This window comes from Coffea eugenioides, chromosome 5 (genome assembly GCF_003713205.1).
Source record: "Coffea eugenioides isolate CCC68of chromosome 5, Ceug_1.0, whole genome shotgun sequence".
NCBI classification, from domain to species: Eukaryota; Viridiplantae; Streptophyta; class Magnoliopsida; order Gentianales; family Rubiaceae; genus Coffea; species Coffea eugenioides.
Genome location: NC_040039.1, coordinates 19,342,550 through 19,360,955, shown reverse-complemented (window position 1 = coordinate 19,360,955; position 18,406 = coordinate 19,342,550).

Here is an 18,406-nt window from a genome sequence, read left to right as displayed (position 1 = left end):
GCCGGCATGGGTTTGGTCGGGAACCTTGGTGAGCCATAGGAATGAAATGATAAGCTTGATCTATTGGAGAGATCTTGCTTGGCCTACTCGTGCAGTAGCGCCTTATCGACGTTGGGGCCCAGTGGGGGGTTGTAAGGTGGAAGGACTTGTGAAGTAAAGTGGTGTCTACGGATTGGAAATACCGACCCGGTTGACGGAGAGTCACCACGGGAAGGTATACGATTGAGATCTGGCAAAGCAAGTGGAACTTAGCTCCTGAGAGCTACCATATCCTTGAATTGTTTCTGTTTATATTTCACTTGAATTGTTAATTACTCGAATATTATCATTTTTCTTGTTAATTGGGATTGTTATTTGGACAACGTGCTTGCATGTGTGTTTCTTGGCCTTACGAGCAATTGCTCATCCCATAGATTTGTTTTCCTTAACAGAAACGGCCTTGGAGTGAAACTCGATGAAACCCTTGGGATGTATGTGACAGCCCCACCACCAAAGGGTTCGGCGAACCAAAGGGTTCGGCGAACCGCCTGCCCAACTCTCGCCGGGACTTAGTTGTTCACTTCAGTCCTCAATTAAAATCGAAATAAAACATAGGAATAAGTATAACGACAATCCAAAGCTTAACGCAAAACTTATGTACATTAGAGTACAAACATCGAATATACAAAGGTTCTCAATTCTTCATACATCCAACCTGTGCCAAGCACTAGGGTGAGAACCATTACAAAAGAAAACCAAGAAACTAGTCTAGGCTAGTCGATCCAAAACTCCCGTCCTGGCTCGCCTTCCCTGTTAAGGAAAACAAAACTAAAGAGATGAGCTAAAAGCTCAGTGAGGTTCCGAACACATAACCAAACAATCAATCCAATACATTAAACATAGAGTATCAATAATTCAAGAAACATTTACAATGGAAAGTGATAATAACACATTCATTAAAAGGATACGGGCTCACAGGGAGCCATGCTTTCGTTCGTTCATTCGTTCTCCTGACATTTCCCCTTATTCCTCCAATTGTTTGAAAATGCATTTTTGTAAGTAAAACCCTCGTTCGTTCGTTCGTTTCATTTCATTCACCCCCTCCTGGACGTTGGCCAGGCTCCACCAACCTACAAGGTAATACTCGAGTATACCAACGTTCACACCCAGGGTCACCATATCGCCCGACCGAGTCCGCTTTGGCTCGAGTCGATCGGTAACGAAGGGCAGGGCCCAGTTCAGCCAAACGGCTTACATCATGCGCAACTAATGTAGCAATCATTAAATCATTGAAAATTTCACGTTTCATTTAGGTCGAGCGCGGTAAAGTACATGCTCGCCTAGAAAACTCATTTTGGAAATCCTTGAAAGCACTTAACACATTATCAAACAAGAACACAAGTCATGAAATCAAGAAAAATATAACGAACAAGGAACACTGACCTATTTACGCAAAATAACGTACAAATATCCTTCCGGATATTACCTCAGTCACCGAGAAAACCTCAACAAAAGGGCTTGCAAGAGTAATACTTCACCTCCTCTTAAAATTTTTGGTTCCCTTAGCTTCCCAAGTTCACAGCTCACAAGTTAATCAGTTTAGTTTTCCTTGGTTGCACTCAAATGGTTGGATTCAAGATGGATTGAAGGTTTTTCTCTCTTGCTCTCTCTCTCTCCCTTGCTCAGCCAAAAGACAGAAAGGATGAAGGAAAATAAGCTGAAATGAAGGATAAAAGAACAAGAAAAAAAATTATTCAAAGAGACCACCAAAGCCATGCAAATTTCTCTTTCTTTCCCTTGCATTTTTTGCCACAAATTTTGGCCATATGGATGAGTATGAGGGGGGGGATATTTTACAAAAATATCAGGGGTATGTGGTGGTAAGGAAGTGGTGGTCAAGTGGTGGGTTCAATCGGTAGTGATCGATACCCGTCAGTTTGACGCGATTTCTCTTAAATCGCGTATACTAGGATTTTTAGCTTATAATCACTAACTTATTATTATCACATCTAGCCATATAGTATTCCCTCATCCAAAAGTCACTTTTACCTATCAAATTTGATCCTCACTCTATGAGGACTCGCAAATTTCTTATATTTTTCTCAAAAATGCCTTTTTATTTAGAAATTATTCATTTATTATAGCCCTACCACCCAATCATTCCACAATAAGTGCAAATAAACCTAGAAAGTAGGGTTTCACTTTGGTTTTCAAGATTGGAGCAAAATTAGGGTTTTCGCGATTTTTCGAAGGATGATTTTTCGGTATGGAGCAAGGATCAAATTTGGTGATTAAGAGTGACTTTTAGGTGAGAAATAATATGTGATTAGGAGCAATGATAAAAAAGTTAGCGATTGGGAAGAAAAAACCCTAGTACGTGTGATTTAAGGAAAAACGGTGCGAACCGACGTGTACCGCGCACTACCGATTGAACGCACCACTGGACCACCACTTTCTTACCACATGAGCTCATTGATATTTGAGCAAAATATCCCCTCATTTCCAGCTGCCTTTGACCGAAATTTGTGGCCAAAAATGCAAGGGAGAGAGAGAAAAATTTGCATGGCTTTGGTGGTGCCAAGTGTCACCACCTCATGGCTCCTTGATTAATTTTTTTTTCTTGCCTTTTTATCCTTCATTTCAGCCATCTTTCTTCTTCATTTTTTCTGGTCTTGGCTGAGAGAGAGAGAGAGAAAAATCCCAAGAGAGAGTTCACCATTTCTTCTTGAAATCTAGTCACCAAGTGAGGAAGAAAGAAAACTAAACCGATTAAAGTTATCCTTGAGTGTTAGTTTAGTGAAGTGTTGGTGAATTTTTGAAGGGGAAAGCTAGGGTTGCTCTTGGAAGACACTAAGCAAGGTAAGGATGATGGTTTCCCCAAATTTTACTCTTAATCTTGTTCCAATTAGCTTAGCAACTCAAAATTGTGGTGTATAATGGTTGTTATCATGCCTTGGGTGTTGTTTTTCCTTGTGGGTACATGAGTTAGGGTTTGATGAATTTCTGCCCAAACTTGGTGTATGGTTAATATATGTGGTATCCAAGATTATTTAGGGGGTTTTGGTAGCAAGTGAAGCAAGAAATGAAGAGAGTATCATTGAAACCAAAAAATTTCAGATTTCTGGAAAAATTTCAGCTCTTTCTGTCCGGTTTTATTGCACCATGTTAGAGGCCGAATTAGGCTTGGCATAAAACATGAAAGTTGTATAGAATGGTATTTTATAGGTTCCTACAAAATTTCAGCTCAATCGGAGTAACGTAGCCTGAGAAAAGACCAAATTACCCCTGCTGCCCTGTTTCTACCCGAATTTGAGAATTGCTTCTGTAATGGGTTATTTTGGTTGGGAATACTTCTGAATTGGTTGTTGAGGTCTTCTGAAGAAATGTATCCTGATGTCTTAGCTTTCTAATGGCTTTGGAATCACTTGATTTGGACTTAGGTAGCCTGACTTACAGTTTATTAACCAGAATGCGGTTTGTTCACCTGTTTTTGCGGTTCTGGTTTAGTCTCCTGCATTTTTGGCCTAGTTGCACTAGAAACTGGACTGAGTGTGTAACAGCCCCACTTTCCCCTAAGGCGAACCAAAGGGGTGAGCGGACTGCCTGCCCAGCTCTCGCCAGGACTCACGATGCAGACTAGAACTATCTATAGCGATCCGGAACTTACGAACGAGCGTAAACGAGTCAAAATGGTAAAATAACCCAAAATTTAAGAAAAATGAAATCCGAAGTCCGCCATGAATAGTGACCGACCCGTCAGAACCCAACCGAAATAGCCAACAAACATTCACATCTGAACTTTAGCGTTTACAAATCAAAATGACATACAAAAGTTTTCAAAAGTTAATATATACACACGGTTTGCCAAATCAAAGAGAAAACGCCCCAAAAGTACACTTAGGGTTTTAATACATGAGCTATACAAAAGATATGTTCAACTAGCTCAATTTGGCAGCCATTTGTCAAATCCAGACCAATAGCGTTTTATTTCCTTGTAAGGAAAAACCAAAAAGGAACGGAAAGGGGTGAGCTGCCGCTCAATGATGGTACCAACAGATAGCATAAAAATCATTGGCATTTCACATTTAACAAATCAGATACACATGTCAGATGTAAAGCAAAGCGAACCAATGATTCAAATCAGGAAGGATACGGGTGGTCTCAGGAGCCAAATTATCAGCGCAATTACTTTGATCCAAACCGTGTTGACTCTCCTGTCAAACGTATATAGAACCAATGCGTCGGTAGACCCCTCTTATCACCGAATTCCGTCCACCAAACACCCCTTTACCGGGCCCGCTCACCTCAAACGAACAAAATGGTAATACTCGAGTATACCCGGAATCAAGGGTCTCAATACCCAAAATCCCCGAACAGACTACCGTGGTTCGTTATCTAATCGTCCAGGCCCTTGCCGGCCCGACTCAAATAACTTAGCCACAGGATTGAGCTCATAGGTCATAGAAATCCGAACAGATGCAGACATAGATAACAGATTCAAATTTTGCATAGTAAATTGGCATATGAACAGACTAGAGAACGAGTGTGATAAAGTACACCCTCGTCTCGAACAAATAAACAGATTGCAGAGCAGAAATCAAGTTAAATAGCAATGGAGGGGAGTGGTACACTCACCGGCTCAATTTCAAAAGTTTTTACTTCAGATTGGCCTTAATCGCCAAGAAACCCTAAAATAATCAAAATAAACCAATTGAAGGTTTCATATCCAAAATCGAGTAAACGGAATGCACAAGTGAGACTCGACTACACGTCGTACGCCTTGCCCAAAAATACTAATGCAAGGGTGCAAAAACATGATTTTCTTGGAAACAAAAGATAACATGAAGACCTAGGGTCAACAACCCAAAAGCCCTTCATTTCCATCAAAAGGCAAATCCAACTTAAAGAACCAAACGGCCTAGAAAATCGGACAGCATTTCCCCTAAATTTCTTACTTTTCCAGCCATTTAGGCTTCATTATTTCCTCAAATCAGTCCCAACATTTCACACAAAAGTCATCTCATTTCCCAAAAGCCGCTCACTAGGCTCAAAGTAGTACAAGTACAAAAGTTAGCTAGGAAAAGACCGGAATGAGAGCGAGCCCTAAACATGCAAACAAAAACATGGAGACTCGATAACGAATCATAAAGCCATGCCAATCACAACCCCAATAGGGTTTCATATACATATATATAAGCATAATAGCAAACCAGAAATTCAGAAAATATAACTCATTTGATCAATCAACAAAAACAGTTTTGGCCTCCGTATGCGGTAATGGCACAAAATACGTTACGCTTATCAGATAAGGGTGTAAGACCCACCATCTCGAAGCTAAAAGACAGGGCTACAACCATGTAGAAGGCCTCTCAGTCCAAATCCTAGTACAACTAGGTCAAAAATGCAGAAAACCCAGCCAGAACCGCAATTGCAGGTTCCCAAATCACACAAAACTGTAATACGTCTATCTCAGCCTACACAGGTCCAATTGCATTGATTCCAAAGGAACATGAAAGATAAGATATCCAGATACATTTCATCAGAAGACACCAACAACAGAATCCAAACCAATTCCAGTCAAAACAGACAATTCCTATCGCAGTTCGGACATTCTGTTCACCAAAAACAGCAACAGTAAAAACGGCATAACTCACTCTATAATACTCCAAATGCCCTGAAATTTTGCAGGCACTTCATACTCATCAATACATACAACTTTCATGTTTTGAGAAAAGTCCAATTCGGCCTCTATCTATGACCTAAAATTTCGGACAGATTAGGGGTTCATGAACCCTAACTTTTCACAATTCCATTCAAATCCAAAATTGATTGCATTTCACAAAAATTCACACCTACTAAAGCCAAAGCCCCTTATTACCAACCATCATACTAGTCCACAACATCAAAATCATATGAAACCAGAAAATTCATCATAAAATGGAAAACTTCACCAAATCAAGCCAAACCAAGAAATAAATCATATATTCCAACACTCAAGCCACTTCTAAGCATACTATAACCATCATTAGGTGTAGTAGGGGGGTTCAAGCATCACTTACCAAGTAACAAGAGAGAGAGGGATGATGGCCACCTTAGAGCTTCAAACAAACTCCACCAAACTACTTACTAGCACCAAATAGAAAGGTTTTATGGAATGGAATCAAGATCAAATGGTTGGATGATCACATTCAAGCAAAAATGGAAGCAAGAATCTTGAAGAATTTCCTTTCTTCTTAGCTCAAGAAAGTCGGCCACAAGAAGGTAAGAAATGGTAAGTTTTTTCAATTTTTGTGAGATATTAACTAATTTTGGTCAAAAGTCAAAAATGTGAATAGTAAACCATAAAGTCCAACCAATCATATTGTGACACTTGTCACACTCATTAATGCATTCTTATCTTTCTTTCCCTCTCACATCAATCAATCTCACTCTCTACTTATCTCTTAACACCCGATAAATTTTACACAGTATCAGAAACTTAACCTTATTGGCCGAATTTTTCCGAACTTTTCGCACTAGTGGGTCCCACGTCCAATATATATTCTTAATTTTCTAAAAACTCTCCAATACTAGAAAAATTATCTAAAAACTATAATTGCTCATAAAATTTCCCCAAGAAAATATTTCTAGCCAGAAAATGCAGAAAACATGCCATTAAAGGGGATAAACCCTAGGAAAATTATTAAGAGGAATTTACGGGTTCTCACAGTGCGCCCTAGGGGGAGGTGGGGTCGTCACATTTTTTTTTTGTTAAGTTCTGAGTTGTTTGGGTTTTCTTGAGTTCTTAATTTTGGAATTTTTGAGAGTTTGAGTTTTTTTTAAGAACTTCGAGAAGGAAAATTAGGAGTGAGTGTGTTTTCCTTGAGTGATACACGAGTGCTTTGCAAGGTAGACTAGGATACACTTGTTTTGCAGGTTTGACAATATGTCTCAAGAGGGGAATATACTCGAGCCGCCTGAGGCTGACATGTCAAACAAACTGGTGCTCCAAGCTCTTCGAAAACAAGTGGAGAGACATGAATTTGTGATGACACAATTATCCGACAGGTTGGCTGCCATTGAGATGCGAGGTACTGGAGATACACACAATAGGGTTTCGAGTGTTCAGAATGATGATCATGATGCGGATAATAAGGGATATCATTCCAACACCTCATTTCGATCAAGAAAAAGCCAAAGGGAAGCGAGGGAACACAAACATAAACCCAAGCGAGAGAACGAATCTCAAAAGAGGAGGGTTTCCATGCAATCTACCTCTTTAAAGCCGGTTTATACAAGAGGTGATAAGAAGGTTCATTCAACATTTTCTAGACCTAAACCTAGAGTTGAACCACCTCATGAGGAGTCATTTTGGGAGACATATCAACGTCTTCTACACCAAAAACAAATGGAGACAAATGGATGCTATCAAAATGAGTTTTCTAAGAAGGAGGTAGATGACCCTATTCCCAACAAAGGAGTATCTCATCCTATTGAACCATTTGTTGAGGAGGTTGATAATGAGAAAACAATCGAGGGCGTTAAGCTAGATAAAGAGATGGAAAAATCTGATAAGATGAGTGGTAAAAAGGAAAAAAAAAAAGAGAAAGTGTGCTGATTTTGAGCAAAAATGTGAGGGCTTATTGTTTTCCTAATGAACTTACCTTTGCTTTGTTTAGTGTTTCTTCGTTTGTGTAAATTAAGTAAAGTCAAATGAAGTTAGTCAAGCCATGCTCCATTCCAAAGTCACTTGTACAATTCACTAGTTTCCATGGAGTTTGTCTTTTAGGAATTAAATCTATTTGGGATCACCTCATGGAACAATTTCAATTCAAATCTGTCCATACCAAAGGGGAATCAATTCAAACCCACCATGAAGGGAGAATTCCAAATTTTGACTCTCATTTGCTTCCTGTGGTTCATTCATCATCTTTACCTTCTTTTGAGTATAATTTCTATCCTAACACTTGTATTTCTTATGCAGATTTTGAAGGAAAGTGTAAAAGACTAGCAATGCCTTCTCAAGTTAAATCAATTGGTGGAAGGAATAATGAAGTGTCAAAGGGAGTTTTCGCACTTAAAACTTATTCTATACCTTCTTACCATTTAGTTGATGATGTACTATTACTTCTTTCCCCAATTTCTAATTTGTTTCAAGTTGAAGATTATTTTGTTTTTGTAGGTTGTAAAGCTGTCCAAAATTTTCCATTTTTGATTAAAAACTTACAATTTGATTTCGTGCTTATTCCAACTAAATGTGGTGATCTTTCATGCTTATTCACACATCCAAAAGCAGGTGGCCAAGTGCTCAATTTGTCAACTTCAACTTGTGCTAGTTCGAGTAACCCTCATGAAGTGGAATTCAATTGTTTGCTACCTTATATATTGGAAGATGAGAAATTGTGTGTAACAGCCCCACCTTCCCCTAAGGGGAACCAAAGGGGTTAGCGGACTGCCTGCCCAGCTCTCGCCAGGACTAACGAGAAGTAACACGCGATCTAAAACGTTTTGGGAAAGTAAAAGCGCGCTCGAACAAGCCACAAGAACCAAAACAAAAAAAATGAAAATCGAAGCCGCGGATGAACAGTACCGGACACGTCAGAATCCGGAGTTCAACCAAACATCAACCAACATATACATACATTGACATTCAACATTTACAACCAAATGGCATGCCAAAAACCATTCATCATGGATACACATGTTCGGTTTGCCAATCAAAAGATGAACCCAATACACATTAGGGTTTCATGCAAAGAGCTATTCAAAATAGACATATATATATGGCTCAATTTGACAACCAACAAGTATGATCCTTTCTCAAAATAGTCATTTTTCCTGTAAGGAAAACAAATGGAACGGAGTGAGCTAAAGCTCAGTGAGCAACTATCACATAATCAACAAAGATCAGTTAACCTTAAACTTTCATCTCAAGTACGCAATTAAGAAATAAGACAAGTCGGTAAAAGGATACGGACGGCTCTCAAGAGCCCATTTCCACGCTTATTCTTGATCCAATCTCATTGACTCTCCGTCAACGTTTATGAGTACCAACCGTAGAACCCACTTCACTCCCATCCCTTCCACCAAACATACCCCAACCGGGCCCGCACTCCAATCAGTAGCTTTTGGTAATACTCGAGTATACCGGAACCAAGAGTCTCATTACTACAAGATTCCCCAGTACAGTCCCCGTGGCATGTCAATTTTCACGACCAAGCCCTCGCCGGCTCGATTCAATTGACTACCTACGGGGTTGAGCTCAGTAATACAGTAAGGCCGTTGGATATTCGTCCAAACGACACCAAATCAGTTTTTCATGAATGGAATTCAATATCTCATATAGCAAGTGCAGTATTTCAGTAAAAGGGTAATCAGTCATTAACGGTATCACAAGGGGTGAGGGCGGTCAAGTACACCCTCACCTCAATCAATTCCAATAGCCAAATAAACCTTCAAGGCATCAAAATCACATATAGCAAAGCCACATTGTAACATTCAAGTGAGTAGTATACTCACCACTCAAGTAGGTGATGTTTCAAGCACCGTCGTTAAACGAACGTCGTGCACCACCGTCACTTCCTAGAACATGCAAACAAGTGCAATGAGACTCGATAACGAGTCATAAAGCAATGCCAATCACAATCCCAATAAGGTTTCATATGCATATATAAGCATTATAGCAAACCAGAAATTTCAGCAATGCACTAACTCGACCTTAACAAAAAACAGTTTTCGTCCTCCTTTTGCGATAATGGCACAAAATGATCTACGCTTATCGGATGAGGGTGTAAGACCCACCATCTCGAAGATAAAAGACAGGGATACAATAATGTAGAAGGCCACTCAGTCCAAATCCTAGCACAACTAGGTCAAATATGCAAAATACCAAACCAGAACCGTAATTACAGGTTTACAAATCACACTATGCTGTAATCAGTACAACTCAGTCTATACAGGTCCAAATGCAGAAATTCCAAAGGCATACGGTAGCTAAGACATCAAGATACATTTCCTCAGAAGACACCAACATCCAAATCCAAATAAATTCCAGTCAAAATAGACGATTACAAGCGCAGTTCGCACATTCTGATCAACCCAGAACAGCAACAGTAAAATCGACATATCTCATTCTACACTACTCCAATTTCCCTGAAAATTTACAGTCACCTGAAACACATCAATACCTACAACTTTCATGTTTTAAGAAAAGGCCAATTCGGCCTCTAACCATATGATCCCAAAACCGGACAGAAAGGGGGTTATGAAACCCTAACTTTTCACATTTCCTTCCAAACCCAAAATTGGTTGCAATTACCAATCATTTACACCTACTAGAGTCATTAACCATCAATTCCCATCATCAAAGATATCCACAACATCACATTCATATTAAAACAGAAAATTCCTCAATAAATTGAAAACTTCATCATTTCATCCAAAAGCAAGAAATAAATCACAAATTTCAGCACTTTAGCCACCATTAGGCACAAATTAAACATCATTGAGTGTAGGAGGAAGTGTAATCACCACTTACCTAGTAAACAAGAGAGAGGGAGTTGTAGAACACCTTAGCTTCCTTAAAAACTTCACCAAACAACTTACTAGCACCTAATGGAAGGATTTTATGGAGTAGAAACTAGTTTATGTGATTGTTTTTGGAAGATTGAGCTAAATGGAAGCTAAAATGTTGAAGAGTTTCTTTCTTCTTTGCTCAAGAGAGATCCGGCCACCAAGGAGTAAGAAATGGTGATTTTTGTGGTAATTTTAAGATATTTAACCAATTGGTCAAAAGGTCAAAAAAAAGAATAGTAAGTCATAAGTCACCACCAACCTCATAGTGACACATGTCACCACTTTAAATGCAATCCTATCCTTCTTTCCCCCTCTCACATCAATCACTTCACATTCTCTACTTATCTCTTAACACCCGATAAATTTTACACAGTATCCGAAACTTAACCTTATTGGCCGAATTTTTCCGAACTTATCGCACTAGTGGGGCCCACGTCCATAATATATCCGTAATTTTTCAAAAACTACCCAATGCTAGAAAAATCATCTAAAAACTAGAATTACTCATAAAATCCACCAAGAAAATTTTCCTAAGCCAGAAAATGAAGAAAACATGCAATTAAGGGGAAAAACCCTAGGAAAATTATTAGGGCAAATTCGGGTTCTCACATTGTGTGTCACGTAAAGATCCCAAAGTTGTCCTCCACGAGTTGTTTAGTGCCTTATCTATGCAAAAGTTGCTCCCATTTTACCCGATGGCAAGATGATCTCAAATCAATGTCAACTAGTGCCCTGGATTTTAACCTTTGCAGAACAATCCAAGGTGCCAATGTGAAAATTCCAGGTGGCAATCCAAAACTCTCTAATTAGCCTTTGGTCACGGATTTTCACATTGGCACCTTGATTGTGCAAAGGTGTAAAATCCAGCACTAGTTGACATTGATTTGAATCATCTTGCATGGGTAAAATGGGAGCAACTTGTTGCATAGATAAGGCACTAAACAACTCGTGGAGGACAACTTTGGGATCTTACGTGACACACAATGTGAGAACCCGAATTTGCCCTAATAATTTTCCTAGGGTTTTTCCCCTTTAATTGCATGTTTTCTGCATTTTCCGGCTTAGGAAAATTTTGTTGGTGGATTTTATGAGTAATTCTAGTTTTTAGATGATTTTTCTAGCATTGGGTAGTTTTTGAAAAATTACGGATATATTATGGACGTGGGCCCCACTAGTGCGATAAGTTCGGAAAAATTCGGCCAATAAGGTTAAGTTTCGGATACTGTGTAAAATTTATCGGGTGTTAAGAGATAAGTAGAGAATGTGAAGTGATTGATGTGAGAGGGGGAAAGAAGGATAGGATTGCATTTAAAGTGGTGACATGTGTCACTATGAGGTTGGTGGTGACTTATGACTTACTATTCTTTTTTTTGACCTTTTGACCAATTGGTTAAATATCTTAAAATTACCACAAAAATCACCATTTCTTACTCCTTGGTGGCCGGATCTCTCTTGAGCAAAGAAGAAAGAAACTCTTCAACATTTTAGCTTCCATTTAGCTCAATCTTCCAAAAACAATCACATAAACTAGTTTCTACTCCATAAAATCCTTCCATTAGGTGCTAGTAAGTTGTTTGGTGAAGTTTTTAAGGAAGCTAAGGTGTTCTACAACTCCCTCTCTCTTGTTTACTAGGTAAGTGGTGATTACACTTCCTCCTACACTCAATGATGTTTAATTTGTGCCTAATGGTGGCTAAAGTGCTGAAATTTGTGATTTATTTCTTGCTTTTGGATGAAATGATGAAGTTTTCAATTTATTGAGGAATTTTCTGTTTTAATATGAATGTGATGTTGTGGATATCTTTGATGATGGGAATTGATGGTTAATGACTCTAGTAGGTGTAAATGATTGGTAATTGCAACCAATTTTGGGTTTGGAAGGAAATGTGAAAAGTTAGGGTTTCATAACCCCCTTTCTGTCCGGTTTTGGGATCATATGGTTAGAGGCCGAATTGGCCTTTTCTTAAAACATGAAAGTTGTAGGTATTGATGTGTTTCAGGTGACTGTAAATTTTCAGGGAAATTGGAGTAGTGTAGAATGAGATATGTCGATTTTACTGTTGCTGTTCTGGGTTGATCAGAATGTGCGAACTGCGCTTGTAATCGTCTATTTTGACTGGAATTTATTTGGATTTGGATGTTGGTGTCTTCTGAGGAAATGTATCTTGATGTCTTAGCTACCGTATGCCTTTGGAATTTCTGCATTTGGACCTGTATAGACTGAGTTGTACTGATTACAGCATAGTGTGATTTGTAAACCTGTAATTACGGTTCTGGTTTGGTATTTTGCATATTTGACCTAGTTGTGCTAGGATTTGGACTGAGTGGCCTTCTACATTATTGTATCCCTGTCTTTTATCTTCGAGATGGTGGGTCTTACACCCTCATCCGATAAGCGTAGATCATTTTGTGCCATTATCGCAAAAGGAGGACGAAAACTGTTTTTTGTTAAGGTCGAGTTAGTGCATTGCTGAAATTTCTGGTTTGCTATAATGCTTATATATGCATATGAAACCTTATTGGGATTGTGATTGGCATTGCTTTATGACTCGTTATCGAGTCTCATTGCACTTGTTTGCATGTTCTAGGAAGTGACGGTGGTGCACGACGTTCGTTTAACGACGGTGCTTGAAACATCACCTACTTGAGTGGTGAGTATACTACTCACTTGAATGTTACAATGTGGCTTTGCTTTATGTGATTTTGATGCCTTGAAGGTTTATTTGGCTATTGGAATTGATTGAGGTGAGGGTGTACTTGACCGCCCTCACCCCTTGTGATACCGTTAATGACTGATTACCGTTTTACTGAAATACTGCACTTGCTATATGAGATATTGAATTCCATTCATGGAAAACTGATTTGGTGTCGTTTGGACGAATATCCAACGGCCTTACTGTATTACTGAGCTCAACCCCGTAGGTAGTCAATTGAATCGAGCCGGCGAGGGCTTGGTCGTGAAAATTGACATGCCACGGGGACTGTACTGGGGAATCTTGTAGTAATGAGACTCTTGGTTCCGGTATACTCGAGTATTACCAAAAGCTACTGATTGGAGTGCGGGCCCGGTTGGGGTATGTTTGGTGGAAGGGATGGGAGTGAAGTGGGTTCTACGGTTGGTACTCATAAACGTTGACGGAGAGTCAATGAGATTGGATCAAGAATAAGCGTGGAAATGGGCTCTTGAGAGCCGTCCGTATCCTTTTACCGACTTGTCTTATTTCTTAATTGCGTACTTGAGATGAAAGTTTAAGGTTAACTGATCTTTGTTGATTATGTGATAGTTGCTCACTGAGCTTTAGCTCACTCCGTTCCATTTGTTTTCCTTACAGGAAAAATGACTATTTTGAGAAAGGATCATACTTGTTGGTTGTCAAATTGAGCCATATATATATGTCTATTTTGAATAGCTCTTTGCATGAAACCCTAATGTGTATTGGGTTCATCTTTTGATTGGCAAACCGAACATGTGTATCCATGATGAATGGTTTTTGGCATGCCATTTGGTTGTAAATGTTGAATGTCAATGTATGTATATGTTGGTTGATGTTTGGTTGAACTCCGGATTCTGACGTGTCCGGTACTGTTCATCCGCGGCTTCGATTTTCATTTTTTTTGTTTTGGTTCTTGTGGCTTGTTCGAGCGCGCTTTTACTTTCCCAAAACGTTTTAGATCGCGTGTTACTTCTCGTTAGTCCTGGCGAGAGCTGGGCAGGCAGTCCGCTAACCCCTTTGGTTCCCCTTAGGGGAAGGTGGGGCTGTTACACACAATTTCTCATCTTCCAATATATAAGGTAGCAAACAATTGAATTCCACTTCATGAGGGTTACTCGAACTAGCACAAGTTGAAGTTGACAAATTGAGCACTTGGCCACCTGCTTTTGGATGTGTGAATAAGCATGAAAGATCACCACATTTAGTTGGAATAAGCACGAAATCAAATTGTAAGTTTTTAATCAAAAATGGAAAATTTTGGACAGCTTTACAACCTACAAAAACAAAATAATCTTCAACTTGAAACAAATTAGAAATTGGGGAAAGAAGTAATAGTACATCATCAACTAAATGGTAAGAAGGTATAGAATAAGTTTTAAGTGCGAAAACTCCCTTTGACACTTCATTATTCCTTCCACCAATTGATTTAACTTGAGAAGGCATTGCTAGTCTTTTACACTTTCCTTCAAAATCTGCATAAGAAATACAAGTGTTAGGATAGAAATTATACTCAAAAGAAGGTAAAGATGATGAATGAACCACAGGAAGCAAATGAGAGTCAAAATTTGGAATTCTCCCTTCATGGTGGGTTTGAATTGATTCCCCTTTGGTATGGACAGATTTGAATTGAAATTGTTCCATGAGGTGATCCCAAATAGATTTAATTCCTAAAAGACAAACTCCATGGAAACTAGTGAATTGTACAAGTGACTTTGGAATGGAGCATGGCTTGACTAACTTCATTTGACTTTACTTAATTTACACAAACGAAGAAACACTAAACAAAGCAAAGGTAAGTTCATTAGGAAAACAATAAGCCCTCACATTTTTGCTCAAAATCAGCACACTTTCTCTTTTTTTTTTTCCTTTTTACCACTCATCTTATCAGATTTTTCCATCTCTTTATCTAGCTTAACGCCCTCGATTGTTTTCTCATTATCAACCTCCTCAACAAATGGTTCAATAGGATGAGATACTCCTTTGTTGGGAATAGGGTCATCTACCTCCTTCTTAGAAAACTCATTTTGATAGCATCCATTTGTCTCCATTTGTTTTTGGTGTAGAAGACGTTGATATGTCTCCCAAAATGACTCCTCATGAGGTGGTTCAACTCTAGGTTTAGGTCTAGAAAATGTTGAATGAACCTTCTTATCACCTCTTGTATAAACCGGCTTTAAAGAGGTAGATTGCATGGAAACCCTCCTCTTTTGAGATTCGTTCTCTCGCTTGGGTTTATGTTTGTGTTCCCTCGCTTCCCTTTGGCTTTTTCTTGATCGAAATGAGGTGTTGGAATGATATCCCTTATTATCCGCATCATGATCATCATTCTGAACACTCGAAACCCTATTGTGTGTATCTCCAGTACCTCGCATCTCAATGGCAGCCAACCTGTCGGATAATTGTGTCATCACAAATTCATGTCTCTCCACTTGTTTTCGAAGAGCTTGGAGCACCAGTTTGTTTGACATGTCAGCCTCAGGCGGCTCGAGTATATTCCCCTCTTGAGACATATTGTCAAACCTGCAAAACAAGTGTATCCTAGTCTACCTTGCAAAGCACTCGTGTATCACTCAAGGAAAACACACTCACTCCTAATTTTCCTTCTCGAAGTTCTTAAAAAAAACTCAAACTCTCAAAAATTCCAAAATTAAGAACTCAAGAAAACCCAAACAACTCAGAACTTAACAAAAAAAAAATGTGACGACCCCACCTCCCCCTAGGGCGCACTGTGAGAACCCGTAAATTCCTCTTAATAATTTTCCTAGGGTTTATCCCCTTTAATGGCATGTTTTCTGCATTTTCTGGCTAGAAATATTTTCTTGGGGAAATTTTATGAGCAATTATAGTTTTTAGATAATTTTTCTAGTATTGGAGAGTTTTTAGAAAATTAAGAATATATATTGGACGTGGGACCCACTAGTGCGAAAAGTTCGGAAAAATTCGGCCAATAAGGTTAAGTTTCTGATACTGTGTAAAATTTATCGGGTGTTAAGAGATAAGTAGAGAGTGAGATTGATTGATGTGAGAGGGAAAGAAAGATAAGAATGCATTAATGAGTGTGACAAGTGTCACAATATGATTGGTTGGACTTTATGGTTTACTATTCACATTTTTGACTTTTGACCAAAATTAGTTAATATCTCACAAAAATTGAAAAAACTTACCATTTCTTACCTTCTTGTGGCCGACTTTCTTGAGCTAAGAAGAAAGGAAATTCTTCAAGATTCTTGCTTCCATTTTTGCTTGAATGTGATCATCCAACCATTTGATCTTGATTCCATTCCATAAAACCTTTCTATTTGGTGCTAGTAAGTAGTTTGGTGGAGTTTGTTTGAAGCTCTAAGGTGGCCATCATCCCTCTCTCTCTTGTTACTTGGTAAGTGATGCTTGAACCCCCCTACTACACCTAATGATGGTTATAGTATGCTTAGAAGTGGCTTGAGTGTTGGAATATATGATTTATTTCTTGGTTTGGCTTGATTTGGTGAAGTTTTCCATTTTATGATGAATTTTCTGGTTTCATATGATTTTGATGTTGTGGACTAGTATGATGGTTGGTAATAAGGGGCTTTGGCTTTAGTAGGTGTGAATTTTTGTGAAATGCAATCAATTTTGGATTTGAATGGAATTGTGAAAAGTTAGGGTTCATGAACCCCTAATCTGTCCGAAATTTTAGGTCATAGATAGAGGCCGAATTGGACTTTTCTCAAAACATGAAAGTTGTATGTATTGATGAGTATGAAGTGCCTGCAAAATTTCAGGGCATTTGGAGTATTATAGAGTGAGTTATGCCGTTTTTACTGTTGCTGTTTTTGGTGAACAGAATGTCCGAACTGCGATAGGAATTGTCTGTTTTGACTGGAATTGGTTTGGATTCTGTTGTTGGTGTCTTCTGATGAAATGTATCTGGATATCTTATCTTTCATGTTCCTTTGGAATCAATGCAATTGGACCTGTGTAGGCTGAGATAGACGTATTACAGTTTTGTGTGATTTGGGAACCTGCAATTGCGGTTCTGGCTGGGTTTTCTGCATTTTTGACCTAGTTGTACTAGGATTTGGACTGAGAGGCCTTCTACATGGTTGTAGCCCTGTCTTTTAGCTTCGAGATGGTGGGTCTTACACCCTTATCTGATAAGCGTAACGTATTTTGTGCCATTACCGCATACGGAGGCCAAAACTGTTTTTGTTGATTGATCAAATGAGTTATATTTTCTGAATTTCTGGTTTGCTATTATGCTTATATATATGTATATGAAACCCTATTGGGGTTGTGATTGGCATGGCTTTATGATTCGTTATCGAGTCTCCATGTTTTTGTTTGCATGTTTAGGGCTCGCTCTCATTCCGGTCTTTTCCTAGCTAACTTTTGTACTTGTACTACTTTGAGCCTAGTGAGCGGCTTTTGGGAAATGAGATGACTTTTGTGTGAAATGTTGGGACTGATTTGAGGAAATAATGAAGCCTAAATGGCTGGAAAAGTAAGAAATTTAGGGGAAATGCTGTCCGATTTTCTAGGCCGTTTGGTTCTTTAAGTTGGATTTGCCTTTTGATGGAAATGAAGGGCTTTTGGGTTGTTGACCCTAGGTCTTCATGTTATCTTTTGTTTCCAAGAAAATCATGTTTTTGCACCCTTGCATTAGTATTTTTGGGCAAGGCGTACGACGTGTAGTCGAGCCTCACTTGTGCATTCCGTTTACTCGATTTTGGATATGAAACCTTCAATTGGTTTATTTTGATTATTTTAGGGTTTCTTGGCGATTAAGGCCAATCTGAAGTAAAAACTTTTGAAGTTGAGCCGGTGAGTGTACCACTCCCCTCCATTGCTATTTAACTTGATTTCTGCTCTGCAATCTGTTTATTTGTTCGAGACGAGGGTGTACTTTATCACACTCGTTCTCTAGTCTGTTCATATGCCAATTTACTATGCAAAATTTGAATCTGTTATCTATGTCTGCATCTGTTCGGATTTCTATGACCTATGAGCTCAATCCTGTGGCTAAGTTATTTGAGTCGGGCCGGCAAGGGCCTGGACGATTAGATAACGAACCACGGTAGTCTGTTCGGGGATTTTGGGTATTGAGACCCTTGATTCCGGGTATACTCGAGTATTACCATTTTGTTCGTTTGAGGTGAGCGGGCCTGGTAAAGGGGTGTTTG